Source organism: Crocuta crocuta, unplaced genomic scaffold, assembly GCF_008692635.1.
Source record: "Crocuta crocuta isolate KB4526 unplaced genomic scaffold, BGI_CrCroc_1.0 scaffold334, whole genome shotgun sequence".
In the NCBI taxonomy this organism is placed as follows: Eukaryota; Metazoa; Chordata; class Mammalia; order Carnivora; family Hyaenidae; genus Crocuta; species Crocuta crocuta.
Genome location: NW_027533260.1, coordinates 517128 through 527556, shown reverse-complemented (window position 1 = coordinate 527556; position 10429 = coordinate 517128).

Below are 10429 nucleotides of genomic sequence, written 5' to 3'. Positions count from 1 at the left end.
TACTATTGCACTTCCCAGGTCAAGTTTAACTTCTTTGGCATCCGGGTTGCCTACCACCACGCCGGGGGCATCCTTCCACCGACGAAGACTCCGTTCAGCTTTCAGTCTTTTAGACAAAGACACTAAGAGGTAGTATGGCGGCGCCCTGTTGGCCGAGTTATGTGGGAGCCGCCATCTTGGATGACCTGCCGTACGACCTCTTTCTCCGCCCAGGATAACAGTACTACTCTCGTTACGTCAGTTGTGAACCACGCAAGGGACGATGCGTTGCGTGGAAGCCGGAGGCACACCAAGCCAAAGGCAGCAAAACTTGGCAAGCAGCAAAACTTTGCAGCCGGCATGGCCATTTTGAACAGGGTGCACATGTCCGTACGTGAAAGGGAGTCATCCTTTAGGGAGTGGAAAGCAGGGGGAGGAATCTTAGGGAGAGCTTATGAAGAGCAATAATACAGGGCTTGGAAAAGCCAGAGTAGTATGACAAAGGCAGCATGCCTTACTGTGGCCACAGAGTAAACTAATTTAGTTTAAGGAAAAGATCTCTTCCTCCCAGGATTGCTGGTTGCCGTTAGGTGACATCTCCAAGGTGAAAGATGACACAGTAGGTAGAGCTAGTAGTGAGGGAGGGGTAACGCTGTTCGCCAAGGTGGAGGATGGTGAAATGCTGAGAAGACTGGAAATTGTTCATAGAAATTTCTTAACAAGCTTTATCTCAATTCAAATGTTTTCACATTTCATTTTTAGTGAAGTTACTATAACTGGAATTGAGTCAAACAATGAAAAATTTTAATTGGGTAGATAATTCCAGATTGTTGTCCAAAACTGCCCTATTAATGAATACACTTTACTGGTTGCTATCCTTCCTGAAGGATTTGATCCTAAAACTAATAGGTAATGTTTAATAAGTGTATACACATTTTTTGAACAGGAAACTATTTTAGGCATAATAATTAGATTATCTTAGTGATCTGAAAGCTATAGATGGTGAACCTAAATATTATCCTCACTTCCATATGGGAGCAAGAAAGGCCAGATCTATCAGAATGTCCATTTTCTCAACACCTCATCAATCTTTTAAATTGTGCCATTTGAAAGGTGAATAAAAAATCTTAGTTTATTTTATAAGGTGTTTTTTTACTTCCATTTCCCTCAGTATTTTAAATTGGTTATCTTTTTCTTAATCCTATTAGGGCATTTATACATATTAATTCTACCTCCATTCTCTTATATTTACTGACATCTGTATTGTTTCTCATTTGGCGCTATATGAATAAAGGAACATTCTTGTGTAAACCTTCCTGAAGACATACCATTTCAGCGTTGATGAGTAGATATCTAGGAGTGGAATTACTGCTCTCATATGGTTCTCAGTTTTATTTTGCAATACTCTTAAGCTTAGGAGTTAGTTTTGAAAGGATTCTTAGTGTTTCAAAGATTTTTGATAAGTAAGATGGATATACTTACAATGGATTTTTATTTGGGGACATCATCCATAGATGTATCATGAAGGAAACTTCAGAACAACCCTCCTGCAAATACAGTCCTCTGCACATAGGCATTTCCTCTTCCTCTTTTTTCCAACAGAGTTGTAAGTATTTTTTTAAATGTTTGTTTGGAGAGAGAAAACAAGCAGGGGAGTGGCGGAGAGAAGAGAGACAGAACCCCAAACAGGCTCAGCACCATAAGCGCAGAGCCCAGTTCAGGGCTTGAACTCACACACCCGGAGATCATGACCTGAGCTGAGAACAAGTTAGATGCTTAACCAACTGAGCCACCCAGGTGCCGCCAACAGTTATATTCATTGGATTAGATTTGATGTTTACATTATGATAAATACATAAATACTACTCATAGCTCAGCCATGTATTATACTATGATTATTTTTCCTTTCTTGCACAATTTTTTATTCTCCCTGGAGTTGTCTTATTTATTCCTTCTAGAAATTCTGGCCTCTAGTTCTCAGAGAACTAATAATCCTTGTCACTGGCTCCACAGAGGGACGAGGAGTCCATAACCACATGTAACTTGCAACCTGGACATTGGCTGGAGACTGCTCTCTTCACCTTTACTGGGTGGTAATTGTGTTCTTGGGGGTCACATCCGGGATTCAGAGGCAGTGTGTTTCCACTTCCTTTGTCACTGGGATGCAAACCTCAAACCTCGGAGCCCCGGGAGAAGTGACCTCATTTGGCATCAGTGGACTGCTTGGCAAGGATGCACAATGGAACCTGGCGAGGCCCAGGAACCAGCTCAGGGAGCACTGCCTGTCACCTTGGTAAGAACCCAGGTTTGTTTTGGTAGACCTGCCCCTAAGAGGCAAAAGGGGAGCCTCTCAGAGTTACCTGAGTAGTTCCGTAAGGAACGAGACTGCAGCTCCAAGGTACTGGGTACTGGGAAGTGGGTTGGAGTCCCTGAGCGACTGTGTGTGAATGAGATGGACAGTGGAAAGTTTCCCACCTGACCATTGGGCCGAAGAGAGTGTTGAGTCTCCAACACAGTTCCGTGGGGACCTCATATGGGCTTAGGGCGGTATCAGACTTCCTTGGGAGTCTTATCTGGCTCAGGGCTTGATACTCAACCCGCCAAGGCTAAGAAATGCCTAAAATATTTCCAAGAGGAGAGCGGCCAGAAACCATCAAAGTAACTGTGCATCTGGTCCAGATTAGTCCCTCCCTTCCTCCTTTTCCCCCTCTTGTGCATGAAATTTGTCTCTAAGGGGGAGGAAATGGGTGAAAAACAGAGTAAACCGACTTCTCTAGGGTGTGTGTTGAAGAATTTCAAAAAGGAACATTCAGGAGATTATGGCATGAGATTAACTCCTGGAAAGCTCTGGACAATCTGTGAAATTGATTTACCATCGTTCGGGGTGGGCTGGCCCTCCGAGGGCTCACTTGATAAGGAACTAGTTGGCGAGTGTTCAGGGTCATTGTGGGGGACCCAGGCCACCCCGACCAATTCCCTTACATTGATTCTTAGCAAGATCTGATGCTATCCTAGCCACCTTGGCTAAAAGTCTGTATTGAGGAGAACTGTAGAGTTATGATGATGGCTCGTGTCACGGCCATCCAAATGCTAGCCCAAGCCTGAAAAACCCACACTGTTGGGAGAACCTGAGGAGACCCCACCGCCATATGCCCCACTGTACCCCTCACTGCCACCTGTGCCTCTAGCCGCCCGGGCTGCTGAAACCCCACCAGAGCCTGCCCGTAGTCCTGGGGACTCGCCACCTCTAGCACCACCAGCCTCTCCAGATGTGACCGGCTCACCTGGACCACTTGTCCTAACCTCATACACCCCTTCCGGAAGGCACATAGAAGATCAGGCCAGCGGAGACAGTCCCTCCCTGCAGCAACACCACCGAGCCCCATAAGGAACCTAGGGGACCTGTTTATTATGTATGATCAGAAAGGCCAGATCTGAGGAGGCCAACATATTTTTGTGTACCAACCTTTTACCACTATGGACCTCCTAAATTGGAAGCACCACACTCCCTCCTATACAGAGAAGCCCCAGTCTATGATTGAACTAATGCAGTCCGTAATTCAAACCGACAAACCTACCTGGATGGACTGCTACCAACTCCTTCTGACCATCTTTGACAGAGAAGCACTGTGGAATTACCCAGGTGGCCCAAAAATTGTTAGAGGAGCATGTCCTGACTGGGACACTAGACACCTAGGCTTACGCTCAGGCTCACTTCCCTGGGGAGGACACTACATGGGACGCAAATGACTCAAGTGTAGATAGAGGGCTCACAAGGACTGAACGGTATCAAGAAGCCCTTCTAAATGGCATGAAGGAAGGGCAGGGGAGGGGAATATGAGTAAAACATCAGAAGTGCTCCAGGGACCGGAGGAGAGCCCGAGCCAGTTCTGAGAGACTATGTGAGACATTTTGTTTCTATACCCCTTTTGATCTAGAGACCCCCGTTAACCAGCAGATAGTCAATGCGACTTTCGTAGGTCAGGCCAAAGGGGGCATCTGGCCCAAGCTGCAAAAGCTAGAGGGTTTCGCCGGCATGCGTGCCAGTCAGTTGGTGGAAGTAGCACCTAGGGTGTTTGTCGACAGTAACCAGGTGGCACGGAGGGAAGAACGCTGGAAGATGCAGAAAAAGGCAGACTTGTTAGCTGCTGCCTCGGTAGAGTGGTCGGAACAGTCCTGGAAAGGTAGCCCTCAGGGACGGGGCCAGGACCAAATCGGGGACTGGAGGGGAGGATCATCTCGCCCAAGACCAAGTGAGGGTGGAACCAGTGTGCTCACTGCCATCAGGAGGGCCACTGGAAAAACGAGTGCCCCCTGTGGCTCGGTAATTCTCAGAAGGGACCCAAGCAGAAAGGAAGGGGCCATGGGGTCCAGGGCTGCCACCAATCCGCATCACAGCCCCATGGGGCTCCTGAAGATGATTCTGTGGGGATAGTTGCCATAGAGGACTAGGAAGAGCACTAAGACAGGCTGGGCTCTACTTTGTTAGGCCCCCAAGGGCATATGGTCCGAATGGATGTGGGAGGTCGACCCATTGACTTCATAGTAGATACTGGGGCAGAACACTTGGTGGTGACTCAACCCGTGGGCCCCTTCTCACAGAGACAAGCCTCCGTTGTGGGGGCCATGGGCAATCAGGCAAACTGAATTGCTGCCTTGGCAATTCAGTTTAGGCCGCCATGAAAATCATCCATGAATTCCTGTACCTCCCCTACTGCCCTGTGGCTTCAATGGGCCAGGACCTTTTGCGAAAGATGCAGGCCCAGGTAACTTTCAACTCTCACCAACAAGCTGCTCTGACCCTGTGAAAGCCGGAAGCAAAGATTATGACTCTTACAACGTGCTTGGTCTGGGGCTCCCAGACACGTCCAAGCCCTTCTTCTTGTACATTCATGAACGTACTGGCAGTGTGGTGGGAGTCCTAACCCAGATGTTGGGGTCATGGCACCGCCTGCTGGCATATCTCTCCAAGCAGCTCAACTCTGTTGTCTAAGGCTGGCTACCCTGCCTACAGACACTTGCAGCCATGGCCCTCCTAGTGTCTGAGGCTGATAAGTTAACTATGGGACAAGAATTGACACTCTGAGTGCTACATTCAGTATTGACACTAATGGAGTACAAAGGACAATTCTGGTTAACCAATGCCCGGATGGTCACATATCAGGGAATGCTATGTGAGAACCGCGTATTCACCTATAAGTAGTGCAGCCCCTAAATCCTGCAACCGTTTCTTGTCGGTCCAGGTCAACCGGATCATGACTGCACTGAAGTCATGGATGAGGTGTTCTCCAGTCGACCAGGCTTGATGGACCAGCCCTCAAGTCCCTAGGAACCCCAACGCTGAGTATTTCCCTGATAGTAGCAGTTTTGTGAAAGAGGGAGAACGCCTTGCAGGGTACTTTGTGGTGACTCTGAATTCTATCATTGAGGTCAAACTCCTGCCAAAGAGGATTTCTGTACAGAAAGCAGAGTTCATAGCGCTAACCCGAGCTCTCCAACTGGCAGCAGGGATACGTGTTAATATACACACAGACTCTAAGTATGCCTTCCCCACCCTCCACGTGCTTGGGGCTTTATATAAAGAGAAGGGTCTAATAAACTCAGGAGGAAAAGACGTAAAGTATGATAAGGAAATCCTTGAATTCTTTGACGCTGTGTGGGCCCCTAAAAGAGTGGCAGTCAGGCCTTGTCAGGGACATCAAAGAGGAAGCACCATGGCTGCATGTGGAAACTATAAGGCAGGCAGAAAGACAAAGCTTGCAACCTCCAAAGGAACAGCAGAATCAGCGACTTTAACCACTGCACTGTTCCCTAGTCCACTGGGCAGAATGGGACCCTAATTACTCACAACACGAGAGTACCTGGTTTAAGACTGAAAATGCAAGCTACCTCCCAGGTGGATGGGGGAAATTTGAAGACAGCTGAGTAGCAATTCCTGAGGCCATGATTCCAGCTTTCCTCAAGCAGTTCCATCAGGAAACTCATATTGGCTGGACAGCTCTTAAGATTACTTTGAGTAGACCTTTCTACATCCCTCGGCTCTCCAGCATAGCCCGAGCAGCGTGTGAGCAATGTGAAACATGAGCCCGGAATAACCAAGGCTGCCCCTGGGGTGCAGAGTATCAGGGGAGCCCCATTTGAAAATATGGTGGTGGGGGCACCTGGGTGGCTCAGTCAGATAAGCATTCGACTTTGGCTCAGGTCATGATCTCATGGCTCTTGGGTTTGAGCCCCACATTGGGCTCTGTGCTGACAGCTCATAGCCTGGAGCCTGCTTTGGATTCTGTATCTCCCCCTCTCTCTGCCCCTTCTCCACTCACACTGTCTCTGTCTCTTTCTCAAAAAATAAAGAAACATTAAAAAATTATTAAAAGAAAAAGAAACTATGATGGTAGACTTCACTGAGCTTCCCTGGGTCCAAATCTGTAAATATCTCTTGGTCCTTGTGTACACTCTCTGGCTAGGTGGACGCCTTTCCTACTCACACAGAAAAAGTACATGAAGTGGCATGACTTCTTCTAAAAGAAATCATATGTGCTGCCTGGATGAAGTTTTTAATGTAGCTTTTGATGGTGGCTTTACTGTCATGACCAGACCTAGTCTCTTAAATATCAAACTGTAGTCCAAATTCCAACTTTTCAGTGCCCTTTGGCTTTGGTTTTTGTTCATACCAGTAGAGGGAAGCTAAGTGTCCCTGATCTTTGAACATGATCACGACAGTAACAAACCTCACTCAAATATCTAGTGTTGATTACAGAAATGTTAATTGAATAAGCTGATTGATTAAAATTGGAAAAAAAAAACAGACAAAAAAAGAAATCATTCCTCCATTGGGATCCCTATCACTATGGGATCAGATAATGGTCCAGCATTCGTGGCCGAGGTGGCAAGGAGTTAAAGCACTTGAACCGAACCCGGAAGCTGCAATTAAGTAAACTGTCAGGGAACCCACCTACACTGGGACCAGGTGTTGCAAATTGCCTTGTTAAGAATCAAGGTGTAGGGGTGCTGGGTTGCTCAGTAGGTTAAGCGTCCGACGTCGGTGCAGTCATGATCTCACGGTTCACGGGTTCGAGCCCCTCATCGGGCTCTGTGCTGACAGCTCAGAGACTGGAGCCTGCTTCCGATTCTGTCTCCATCTCTCTCTGCTCTTTCTCAAGGCTTGAGAAGCTTGAGGAAGCTCAAGCCAAAGCTTCAGGAATCAATGGTTCGGTAGAACAAATAGACTGTCCTTATTTTCTTTATATATTTCCTTACCGTGATGCACTGTCACTCCTTGTTTCTTGCTATAAATGTGAATCTTGCCCTACTTTTCGCCATGGGATTGGCATAGGCTACCCTGGGTGGCTGGAAGTGTGGTGAGAGGTTTCTGTTAGCATGCGCTTTTCTTTTGTGGATAGGATGCTTCATTAGTATTGGTTGCTTCTAATCTGGACCCCTCCTGTAGACCTAGATTCCTCATAATGTGACCCACGTATTTGCATAACCAGGTCAGGCGAGGGAGTCACTTGGACCCTACTCTACCATACTCACTTCTCATGCCAAGGAAAAGTCCTGGAGACCTACAGACACAATAAGACTATCTAATTCTATCTGCCAACGGAAGAGTCAATACACTTGCCTTGATCCACAATAGTCCCCCAATGAAGATTGGTTAGAAGTCCAATCCTACCAAGAGTGGGAGGGGGGCTTGGTCAGCTGGACACAAATTACTAACCCAAAACGACTGGTGTCAATGCTGTTTGACGTATGTGCTCTTATAGGTATTGGCCCAGAGGCGTCTGTCATATGAAAAAAGCAGGCACTTGTCATAGAGAGCCCAAGCACTTTTTTTTTCTAGGAGAGAGAGAGAGAGAGAGACAGCGTGAGCAGGGGAGGGTCAGAGAGAGAGGGAGACACAGACTCTGAAATAGGCTCCAGGCTCTGAGCTGGCAGTCAGCACAGAGCCCGACGTGGGGCTCAAACCCACGAACCACGAGATCATGACCTGAGCGAAAGTAGGACGCCTAACCGACTAAGCCACCCAGGCGCCCCCAAGCACTCTTGATATACCATGCAGAGGCTTAGAACGGGAGCAGGAATACTGACTCAATGACAAATACATGTGTGAGGAAAACGGTTTATGTGCCTATTACACCTGAGTTTTTATGCCCCAGCCGGAGCTATGCTTCATGGGCTACTTGGGAAAAAAGAAGGCACAACAGTGCTCCTTCATAAGGGGCTGCTACCTCCGGTTGTCACTCAAAGGCTTGTAACCCTGTCAATTTTACCACCATTAACCCAGGAGATTGCAAATGCAATGGGGCACCCGAATTGGCATCTGGATCCATGCGCGAGGCAGAGACCCAGGGACTATGCTATATGTCAAGAGAGTCACTACCGCCCATCCAACCATGTCCCATCAAGTCTTCCACTCCTTCTACGAATAAATAAGAAATATTTCTTATTATCCCCCTCCCACCTCAGTCACGGTAAGAAACTTGTTTCTATCCCTAGCGGAGACATAGCCTAGACTCTAATGATCTCTTCTTGCTATGTATGTGGGGAAACCAACATAGGGGATCAATGGCCATGGGAGGCTAGAGAATAAATCCTTGTGAACCTTATAATGGAACAGAATACCCCAGTCCTATTACCGGGGTTTGGCTCCTCAAAACCTCAATTATTGAGAAAATTGCCTTGCCCGGTGGGGAAGAAAGTTCACCATCTCTGTTGGAAACCTAACATGCCTAGGCCAAAGATTTTATAACTCAACTGTCTGGGAAACCCAATGGTGGGGGTCCCCAGATCACCTTGAACCAGATCCCCACCCCCTTGTCTAACTTCTCTCATCTCTGAGAGGCCTGGGACAATGTCGATGCAGCCATCAAATGGCAGGCCCCAGGTGGATTATACTGGATATGTAGAAGGACAGCCTATACAGTACTTCCCTCAGGCTGGTCATGGTCATGTGTGCTGGGAACTGTTCGTTCATCTTTCTTTCTGCTTCCACTTGCCAGAGGGGAACATTTGGGAGTCCAAGGGTATGGGGACAGGGAGACTCAAAGGAAACGATGTGCCCTACAAATTGGCAATTGGAAACGTGATAAATGGCCTCCTGAGTGTATAATCCAGTATTACGGCCTGCCACCTGGGCAGAGGATGGGTCCTGGGGTTACTGCACTCCCATTTACATGCTAAACTGCTTAATCAGACTGCAGGCAGTTGTAGAAGTTATAACCAATGAAACTGCCAGGGCTCTTAACTTACTAGGTAGGAAGCAAACCAAAATGTGCAATGCTATCTATCAAAATTGTTTGGCCTTAGATTACTTGCTTGCTTCTGAGGGAGGGATTTGTGGAAAGTTTAACCTGAGAAACTGCTGCCTACCGATAGATGATGAAGGAAAAGTCATAGAGGAGAGCAGAGATCAAATGAGGAAGGTTGCTCATGTCCCAGTCCAGACCTGGAAAGGTTGTGAGCTGGGAGGAGTTATTTAGAGATTGGTTTTCAACTCTCAGGGGATTCACAACCCTCATAGATATTATTATCTTGATTTTAGGAGCTTGCTTAATTCTACCTTTGCCTAGTTCCCCTGGTTATACGGTCTGTCTCCAGCCTCACTGAGGCACTGGTTGTAGGGAAATGGCCACGCATGTGATGTTATGGAAATATAAACCTCTAAACCAAGGTGATGCTCTTTCACCCAAAAGGAGGGTGTTCGAGCATCAAAGAGGGGAATGTTGGTAGAGTCCCTCCCTAAAGAATGTGGTGGAGGCCTCCCTAGAACAAAGGAAGGTAACAGGGCCCAATCAACTGTACACATATGTGTAGCTCTGACACTACTGTGCAACTTGGACTGTATCAATCAGACTATACATCACCATATATGGCAAAGAAGTAGAAATTGCATAAAAAGCTACACCCTTCTGCGCCCAAAGCTCAGTTTTTGCGTATGAACCCACTGGGCCCATGTGGGCACTACGAATAAAGTTGGTTTCTGGACTGAAAAGCCTAGGTGTCTCACCTCTCTGTGTGAGAATTCTGCTACAGTGTCTCCCTCCACCTCCCCAAAGGAATCTTGGTTTCTTCCAGTCGCAGTTTTTTACTTCCTTGGATGGTGTTTTCCCTTTCCCTGTATTGTGAGTGCTTCTCCAGATACTGGAGAAGATACTGGAGATTCTCCAAATCTTCCTTTGCCCTCCATATCCAGTCGCCAGTGTTCCTGGGGTATTTGCCCTTTTTCCTCCGTTGACAGGTGTTTTCCTTTGTAGGAACACCTAACTTCTAAGATGGCTGTGCCTTTCCCCAATCTTTCTCTGCGCGAAGTCGTTTGCTTTACTCGCCAGCGCGCTGAGATGGACGTAGCTTATCAGATGTTTGTCTTGTGTAAGCTGGAGCTTCCGAAAGTCAGTGCGGTTTGCAGCGCAAGGTTTAAGGTGCAAGAAATGGGAGTGTTTTCCGTAGGTTT